The 10,987-nt window shown below is 28.4% G+C and overlaps 1 long non-coding RNA gene across 1 annotated transcript; it reads left to right on the top strand.

Annotated features, from left to right (window-relative positions):
• The first annotated feature begins 9,099 nt into the window (after window positions 1-9,099).
• On the top strand, window positions 9,100-10,878 carry LOC119686373. The gene is made up of 2 exons (XR_005252921.1): window positions 9,100-9,255; window positions 10,835-10,878. It is a non-coding gene; the product is annotated as an uncharacterized LOC119686373 (long non-coding RNA).
• The last annotated feature ends 109 nt before the right edge of the window (window positions 10,879-10,987 follow it).

Below are 10,987 nucleotides of genomic sequence, written 5' to 3'. Positions count from 1 at the left end.
TAGTTTGCGTTGCACATCAAATTTCAATTTCCGTAAAATTTGTTATGCAAAATCATGGAAGTAATATGAAATGCATCTAAATTTTTTAGTTTATTTTTGTTGGGAAAATACTGCAGTTTGCTCTTCTCTTCCAATAAATATAAAACCAAAACTAACAGGATGGCGCTGGCTCGTCAAAGTAAAGCGAATGTATGGCCACCATTTCGTGCCGCTACATAATTATGTGCCTCTTCCAACTATGCCGGTTCAGAAAAGCTGAAGCCTCTTGCGACAAATGGGGTGTATTTTATATGCTGCAGTGTAATTTATAGAACGAATTCACTGCCCTGCGCTGCTGCTTTAGATTCTGTGTGACTGCACATATGGTAAGTGGGGCATATCTGGAAATACTGCGTGTGAAAATGTGCAATAAATCAACTCAAATGCGTGGGAGCATACGCTTTTGACAACAAAATGACGATTTATTGAACAAATAAGTAAAAATGCATACAAGCGCACCTTGTACTTCATCACTTTGATTGTCTGAATTTATTTCTGTTTTTTTTTTTTGGATATTTAATCTGACATTCAAGTAAGAAAATAATATTTGATGAATTTGAGAGAAAGTAGTGAATACTTAAATTAAGTGGGTTTTACCAAACAGACTTGGAACTTCAACTTCAGTTCGATCAAAATGGTGCTTTGGGTTATAATACAAATAATATAATATTCATAATAATATTATACTAAATAAAGAAACTATCCTTAAACTGTTATTGGATGATGTACAAAAAAAGTTAACTATTGAAGATAATAAATAATTTTTTCTGAACTTAAAGGTTTTCACAATTTTATGCATAACTTTTTACAGAAAGAAATTAAGGCTATGTCTTTAAATAATAATTTAAAAGCATTCTATAAAAACCTCTTTTTAAGAATATTTCATTTTTAACTATCATTTTCAACGCCACTATAAAAAAAGATGATTTCTTTAGATCTTTAGGTACTACATTTATATCAATTGAGTATTTAATCTTCTTGAAGTCACAATTTTCAGAAATTTTTATCTATCCAATAGCAATACATTCCAGAATTAAAGAACGCTTATTGCCTTTAACGCTTGTTATATCATTTTGTATTACCAACATCTAACAGAAACTCCTAAACCACAATGGTTTTTCTAGAGTTTAACTAAGGTTTTAAGACCAGAGCCTAAACAAGAATTATAATTTAAAAAACATAACATACTCGTCAAAAAACCTCATTATTAAATAAATTCACATTTAATAGATATTGCCCTATATATCATATATATTAATATGTCAATATCATTCATTAAGGATATCAAAGAGTACAACTTAATTGCCTGTAAGAGTGCAACGTGTCTTATAAACTCAACTGTAAGAACGGCATTGAAACGAAAAATTTACAACCTTAAAATATCAAATTCTTCAAATTATTAATTATTTCTATTTTTGGTTTTTAAAGTTTTCGAAATATATGGTATATGAACAACATATAAGCAGAAATATTTAATATTACTTGAGTGTTTCTGTAGCAACGCAAGATTTTCTTATTGAGAACACATCACAAAGTTTGTTCTTGTGACGTGAACACGGAAAATTCAATATCGATTTTGTGCTCCTCTGAGGTTTAAAATGCTTCCTTAATTACTTACTGACATATAAGTCCTTTGAAGTATTATGGGTTGTTCAGAGGATGTGTTATGAATTGCCTCAAAGGCGTTACAATGTAACGAAGCAACTGAGAGGACATGCAAATGACAGCGCTAAATACATGCAATTTTAATGAAAGCGATATGGTACGGAAGATATAGCACAAATTTCAACTGCATCTAATGAAGTTATCTACAGTTGCTAATAATAATTATGAAATAACGTAATGCTTATATTTTTCTATAACAATTTACTTAACACTCTGTAATCAACGATACAAAGATGCGAACTAGCACGTGTAATGTAAATGACTTCTAAGTAGAATAAATAATGAATTTTAGTTATTTTGTGACATGATAACATAATATCATGTTTATGTTTCTACGAATTCGGTGTAAAATATTTTATATTCTACTGCGCAAAGTTGATGGAGAATAATAAATTACATCAACTAATGATCCATGTTACACACTCCATAAATCGTGTCAAGTTTTTGCTTATTAAATTGAAACAATGCGAGAACTTTCAATTACTGGCAAAAAGTTATGGCTTCTTATAATTAAAGCCTTTGTTTGCGAAATATGAGTGGGATGATAATCTTATTAGCATCCACACAGCAACACCCTTGGAATAATGATGCCTTTAAGTGAAGAATGATATTAATGAAAGTGACTTGAAGTAATTGCATCTGAAAACTAATATCGTGTATGGAAGATAATTAATTAGATGCCTGAATTGAATATAATAAACATGTATACTCATACGCTTACACATATAATATAAGATCAATTCAGTAAAACAGTGAATAATGTAGGAGATTTACTAGGAGTATTGAAAATTGTTTCATTTTGCTATCATAAAAATTTATTATATGCATACCGTCGTGGTAATTAAAAAATAATAACAATGCAATTAATAACTATAATAATGACAATATTAGCTACAGAATATTAATTAAGTTTTATGCTATTCACACAGCACAAGTAGTTGTACTCCTACTCGTTCAGCCCACTTCGTTAAAAACCTGTTCACACACACAAGGCTTTATTTATCTTAATTTTGGAATATTCTTTTTATATAATAATTGCACTCGTGTATGTAAATGAGAGGAGTGCAAATGCGGGAATATTTTATTTTGTTTTTTGCTATAGTTTAGTAGAATTGTTCACAATTTCGCTACACAAATATATTATTGTGAATTGTGAACTTAATTTTAACTTCATTATAAACAAATTACAATTTAATATTTATATCGGATTTTTGGACTTTTGTATGCAAAGAGGGCCAAAGGCTCCCAAATTAATCGAAAAACTGTGTATATGTCTACTTATTATAAATGTATCATGACACCCTCGAATAAAAAACAAAACTGTAGTTGATCCAGCATTTTAATTGAAACATTTTTTGGTTTTATCAATATTCTGGTTTTATCAATATACACCATGGGTTCAGTTTAATGGGTTAAGTATTTCTCCAAATATATCGTTTTTTTAATTTTTTTCAACTTATTTTTAATTGAATTTTGAATGTTGTTTTTTAAGGATATATTGACCTGAAAGTTAGTGTATAAACAGTCTATAGTTTATACTTAAGACGTATCAATTCCTAATTTTTAATTCAAAATTATATACATATAAACAATAAAGCAATTAGTTGTTTCCAAAGATCACTGAGTGTGAATATTTAGGGTATTCGAAGTAATGGTCAGCCTAAAAATTAATTTGATTAAAAGTTAAATGTTGGAATTTAAAAATTTTCATTATATTACCAACACTTCTGCTGTAAAAATAGTAAGAAAAATAGTTGATAATAGTAAGAAATAAGAATATATATAAATATATATATATATACATTATTCCTAAAAGTAAAAACATAAAATTTTAAAAATAATTTTACTGTTCGCCACACATTGAAGTCGAAGTTTTCCAGTTTTCCAATAGCTGTCGTTACAATATGACGCCACTCTACTTTTTTCCTGAATATTGTTCAAAATTAGTTTTAAGTTTTACTATGGCTTGTTTGGTAATTTGCAAATTAATTTTACTGGAGTCATAAAAAGTACCGAACTTGGTTACAGTTTCTAATGCATGAGTTATTAAGAAATGATATTACATGTACTAATACATATATTAGATAAAACTTCAGTTTATTTTTGAAATTGATGTAATATTTTATATCATTTCAAAACTTGGATTTGATGGTTCTCAACACATGTCATTTTATCTGTTTACATAAGAAAGACTTAAAAAAATATCTTATATATTTTATATTATCTCTTATAAATATCTAATAACAATATCTATGTAGTGTCGATGTGCAACAAACATACATAATATTTTTGTTATTAATTTTTTGAGTTGTTACGTCGAAATTTTTATTAAAATCTGTTTTGTTTGGATTCCTAATATTAGGAATCCTCCTGATGAAGGCAAAAGCGAATTTGCCGAAATACGTATAGAGTTATACTAAAAAATAACGCACGAAATAAAAGTTAACATTCTTAAAAAACAAAACAGATTTTAATACATAATATGTTATACAATATGTCAATCGATACAGTATTATATTTTGTATCAAAACAAATACTATTAATGTATATAGGATACGAAATTAAAGAATTTTGCTTTATATACTTGATTTAGTTTACATCAAATTGCAATTCTCAAAATTTTTCTTCAAAGTTAATTACGTTTTCAAAGAGTCAGAATAGTTAATTTTTAGATTAATTAATTTACCTCCTCATATACATATTTTAACATAATTAAAAATAAAATATATCCTTTAAAGCTTTAATATTTTTATTTCTGAATTGACTAAAAAAATGATTTTTTTCCTTACATATATTTTTATCATTGACTGTTATCATAAATGTACATAACTGCTAAACAAACAAACCATCAACACCAATTCTACCACCGAGATTGTAGATTGTGCTATCAATTACTTTAACAAATTTGTGTAACTATTCACATCAAAGCCAAAAATAAATTTTGAAGAAAAAAAATATGATAAACTGTCTCGGTTAATGTTGAACCACATCATTAGTCTTGTCGGCTTACAGGCGACATATTGAATTACTGCAGCATTAAAATGGTTTATAGGATATGTCAAGAGATAGCGTGGCAGTGAAGCTTTTTGTGTATAAAACTATTGTACTCCGGGCAAAAAATTATTAATATCAAAAGTCAGAAGTACTCTAGAGCATAGCAAAGCACTTAACAGATAGAAATTAAAATGTGGATGTACTTTGCTATTTAATGAAGTAAATTGACTATGAGTAACACTTTAATTTTATTAAAAACAATATAACATATTTAATTATTTTTATTCAATTGGGAAATTACTATTAGTATAGTTATTGCAAAAATATATGATGCAAGGGCAGTAGCTAATCCACTCTAGATTTAATTAGTTGATATAGATATAGGCAACGTAGAAAAAGTATAAACCAAAATGATGAACACGCACAAAGCAAAGCAACATAAAAATATTAACAAAACAAATTCAATCCGTAAACCAAGGTATTTGACACTCAAAGTAATGTAAAACGTTTATGTCAAAAATCAACACTTATCACATTGTTACAACTGAATTAGTCGTGACGTAAGTAAACAGCTGATCTATTTTACTAGAATTTTACATGAGTGAGAATGATTCAATTGATTTCTTACAAAATAACTATTTTAACCTTAAAGACGTGTGAACGCAGTGAACGTAAACACCTTAAACGGTAAAATGCAGGATAGTTATCAGTAATTTTGAATGTACCCATAATGCAAAACAACATAAAAACACAAACAACACATGTTTAGTCCGGTAACCAAATCACCCACACGCATAGACATCTGACGAAACTTCTTAATGTTTGTATCAGTTTCTACGTCACGAATGCTCAAATGCTCTGTTTTTAATAAGGTAGAATGAATCAATCATGTTATAATTAATTGAAAGTTTATAAATAACACGATATTAAGTAAATCAACTCCACAAGAAACATATAAAGTTGTTCAGTTAATGGTGATCATTCGTAGCATTGTGTCAGTGATATGTATCAAACTGTACTATTAACTAAGACATATTGGGTTTAGTTAAAAGCTATACATTGGGTGATGTGCAAAAATACGCAAAACAACTGAGTCTTAGAACAATTGTATTTGGATAACGCTTTTTCGTAGAGAGTTTTGTTAGCTGTCAGAATACCTTCGTTGTTGGGGCAGTGACCTGATCGTTGCTGTGACAAGATAGGTAAACTCTATGATAACTTCAAAAGCATAATCGTTAGATGTTCGCCCTGTGTACCCACGATATATATCTTATTTTGCTCTAAATCAATGTTTCCCAAATTTGCTTTTTTTTAATGAGTACCATTTAAATATTTCACACATTTCTATGTTCTCCCTACATAACAGATTACTGAAATATTTATCACTTTTCAAACAGAAAAGATGAACGGTGTCCTTGTTCATAATCTTTTTATATAATCTATATAAATATATCTATTATCTACATAAATACAATCTTTATAATCTTATATATAATCTTTTTGTAATATAACAAGGACAGTTCTTGATCATTCTCTAATCAAATTGTCCTTTTGAAAAAAACACTTTAAATAACCAAAGATAAATTCAATTTATATATATTAAATATAGATTATGATTTCAAAAATATCTTTTCTAACTAAATTTTAAAAGATTATATAGTTTTTCATGCAAGAAAACTTCGGACTTCTATTAAAATCCAATAAATCTCCAAAATTTAAATATTTCAAATTCAAATGCTAGCACTGCAGTATAATACTCTTGGTATTCTTCATCTACTTAAATTTACTTTAAATCTTCCGTTTAACCAATTTGAAATAGAATTTAAAATTTCGAAAATTGAAAAGGTGCACGTGCAACAGGATATCATTTACAGTTCGCATAAAGAATGTCATAAATTCACAAAAATAAAAACAGCAAGGAACGAATCAGGAAAGGACTTCTGAAGTTACGATACACTCAGTTTGCATAATTTTTGCAAATTTTTGGTTCACTATTATTTGAAGTATTTGTCTGCATACGAAATCAAGAATGTCTACAATTCCTTTGCAGTTCCTATGGAAAAAAAGTATTTACAACATAAACGAGCATGACACGGTAGTGTTTATGCTCAAGGACTGCAGCAACGAAACAATTGATATGAGTGCCATAATTTTTTTTCTTTTGGGTGAGCTATGGGTGGAGTACGGTCACTCCGAGGTAAAAATGCACAAGTGTTGCATTTAAGTGCTTCGGTTGGTACTGCAATAATTTCTGTTAAATTTCTGACCCTTGTTTCAACATCAACAGAGTTTATCCAACTCTAAAGTAATTTACATGGTACGTGTGTGGATTATACACTGTTTTGTTACTCCTTTGGTGCATGCCTTAACGAATACTTCAGGTTTCAATGGTTAGGAAATAAATTTGCTGGTTTTCTGCAAACATCAAATTGTTTAATGTTTTGTTAAGGTAAATTACCTACTTTATTACAAATATCTCGGTTTTAGGCAACAAACTAGAACCGAAAAGTTTTTTATTTTAATAGTTTGTAAACGATGTATACGCTTTGGAATACTACTTTAAGGTCCCTGTAAATGAGCATATATATATTATATTTTATGTGTATTCCTTTTTTATATATAAAAGTTAACTAATAATTTAAAATATACACTTGCATCTATATATGCAGAATGTATGCAGCCCAGACCTGTAAAAATATTAAGTTTTGATATATACTTTATGCTTTGGCATCATTAATACTAAAAAGAATATGTGATCCAAGAATCTTATTATAAGTAAAACAACTTTATATATCAAAGAGTTCAATTACAAAATAAAAAAATTATTATTTACTTTTTTGTTGATTTATATTATTTTTAATCAGGCAACATTACGCACACTAGAAACGTAAAGGAAGCTTTCCTTATGATGTTATTATTTTCCCTTCTCTCTATCAATTATAAATAACAGCATTAAATTCTCTACTTTAATTTTGAACGGAAAAACGCAAAAACGCAATCATTGCACTTTAATCATAAACGATTAATTATCAAGAAAGAAATCTACACCAATCTGAACCTATGTATCTAAACCAAATGCTTAAAAATGATTTGGTAAAATGTACTTAAGATGCAATAAAATAAATTATATAAAATATTATGTTTATACATTATTTTTTATTATAAATTCCTAGTTTCAAATTTTTGTTAGTTTATTATTGGAATATATATCTTAAAACTAACTCTAGTAAGCTTCTTTCCAATAGTTACAAATCTGAAGAAGAGTGTTCAGATGTGTTCCGTAACGTGCTAACTCAGAAAAAATTTAAATATATTATGCGTTATATATAAAATATTATTAACATTAGCATACAATGTATCTAATGTACAAAATATAAACACCACAATAAATGAAGAAGTGATTTAATATACGATACTATACACAGCGGAAAACAACATAATATGTTTCCACTGCAGCTAAAACTACTTAAGATAACAAAATTAAGATTTTGTCATTTCCATTGGCATAAGCTGATTTATACACGTGAAATTGCTTGTTTGTTTATATTTTATATATAAAACATATGACAAATATTTCAAATTTTAGTAATTTCCCTAGTGGGAAGTTTATTCTTAAGGATTGTACATTGTATTTTTCGCCTTAAATCAGTTCATTTATTCATAACAAGCTATATGAAACCTCTTTGTATGATAAATTATTCTCATAAACGAACTTAATGGGCAAAACTGTCAAAATGAGACAGCTGGAAATATGGTAAAGAAGCACAAATTCAATCCGATCATCACCAAACAGTTTACACACAAAACAATTCCAAGTAATTGTAGAATTTTGATATCAGCTGATGTAAATTTTTTTTGATATCTTAGTTTTTTTAACAATAAAAATTCAATTGGATTTTACGTTGCCATACTACGTTTACGTGAACATAAATAATCGAACACATTAGGTCTGTTCCACGAGCTACTCGTAGTAAAACTCACGCAAAATACAAACTGAGAGCGTAACACAAATAATGTACCAAATTACGCTCTTTACACAGGTTTTTTACGGAACAGCTTTATGTAAAATATGATGTTTACACCAGAGCAATTTAAATTCAAACCAAAACAGCTGATTTACACATCAACCCAAATTTTACTTGAAATAAAATCTACAGGTAAAGTCTGTGTAGCATTTTCAAATTTCGACAGAGATGTTAAGCTCTCTCAGATGCTCTTATTTACTCGAAAATTTGCTAGTGGAACGCATTTGCGTACACTCAGTGTTACTCAAAGTTACTGCGAGTAGCTCGTGAAACAGACATGCTATAACATGTTTAAAGAATATAATTAGTATGGCAACTCTATTTTTTTGTGTTTTATGTCAATGATTTCTTTCCATTTTTATTTTATATCATTTTGCTTTCTACAGTCAAGAGCAAAAGTTTTTAAAACGGTGAATTGTGGTGTTTATGATTAAATATCGCAAACTAGAAGTGTTTTTTTAAAATATAATCGACAGTGCTTCTAAATTATTAAAAAACGGTAAGGAAAAAGTTAAAGAATAAATGCAAGGAGGTAACTAATATAAAAATTTAATTAATAATAATTCGCAATATTTCTTTAGGATTTGTAAATTACATAGAGATATATAAGTAATCATTATTTGAAACCAACTTCATTAACTGTTCAGAGTTTTATCTTTTTTTACGCGACAGTCTTGTTGGTCACACATTTCGTAAATAAATCATTCTAATCCTTCTGGAGCACCACTATTGGACAACGAATTTTTAGTGAAATCACGTGTTTTGAGCATTGGTTTTTGATATGCCCAACGTTCAAATCACAAATACCTACATAAAAAATAACATCCTTAAATAATCACACCCAATAAAAATAACAACAAATACACCCGCCAGATGATAATGTAAGAATTGCTGTGATTATATTTGACATCATTGATACTTTTCACGTAAAATTTGTAGGGAAGGGAAGGGTTTTTTGCAATATTAAAATTTCATCTTTTAACGCCGGCTTATCCATACGGTTGTTTAATACTCCATATAATTTATATTTTTTTCGCTGATATCTGCTTTATCCCTTTTTGCATTTTGTTTTCGATTCTATCTCAATCTTGGAATTATAAGAGTACCCCAGTGTTCTGACAATTCGATTAAACTTTATCTGATGATATAAAACTATGTTAAAGGTATTGAATTCCATTATTGCTGGAAATATATGTTATAAGAACAACAATATATTCTTTAATCTTAACACGTAGAAGACCGTATTGAAAAATTTTATTTCACACATAGGGACGGCATTTTTTTTTTATTGTTAATTACCTATATTGATTTGATTAAAAAAAATCGTTTTGAAATAAGGTTATGGCGAAATAAGTAAGTCCGCTATATGCAGTATTTCACCGATGAACCGGCGAATAGAATACTGTACATAAATTAAATTTAAATCATGCAAACAGGTGTACAAGCGATCCCCAGGTAAAATATGTCGTGTGCCCACCCGTGAGCAAGCGGGCCGGTAATGTTGTTACAGAGTGACCCACCGGTGGGGCATGCGGTCTTTAACGTGTTAATAACTTGCAATCTTTTGTTGGCTTATTCATTTTATGACATATTTTTATAAAGACGGATAACAATTTTCAAAAATAATTCTTTCGACATCACTTTTATAGTGTCAGATTAATAATGTTACGTGCATATCTTGCAAAATCTTAATCCTTCATTGGATTTTATTCCCGACGCTAAAGCAATTTATTTTAGAATCACAATTTTAACCCAGATGCAAAAGATTGGTACAATATCTTTAGTCTACGGTATGCAGAAACACGTATTTTATTTCTTCAGGATTTCATTTACTTTTATAATTTATAATTTCTTTATAATTAAAATACATGCTGGGAAATACAGATATTAATTTATCTCCTATGATCACCTGAAAATTTTGCGTTGCTTTCCTACTGATTTTTATCTTCCTACGAATGGTTCTCCGTACCATCATCACTATTTATTATGTACACATTTCTTTAAAAAATATTAATTACAGCTTAAATTGTGTGATTAACCAAATTAAGTTATCAACACAAACGACATTAATTTTAAAAATATTTTAACTTTTATTGCCATTTTTCTGGTAGCGAAGGCTATTGACTCGTTTGAAATGCGTAGACGTAATTATTTGCAAAATAAACAGGGGAGGACGTTTCTAAAGAAGGTATGTAGAAATATATGCTTATGTCTTTTAAGAACGATGGTTTTCATTTTTACAAATACATAATTAATAAATAAAA

Source organism: Teleopsis dalmanni, chromosome 2, assembly GCF_002237135.1.
Source record: "Teleopsis dalmanni isolate 2A chromosome 2, ASM223713v2, whole genome shotgun sequence".
Classification (NCBI taxonomy): domain Eukaryota; kingdom Metazoa; phylum Arthropoda; class Insecta; order Diptera; family Diopsidae; genus Teleopsis; species Teleopsis dalmanni.
The sequence above is the reverse complement of the archived record's forward strand: the minus strand, read 5'-3'. Positions and strand labels throughout refer to the sequence as shown.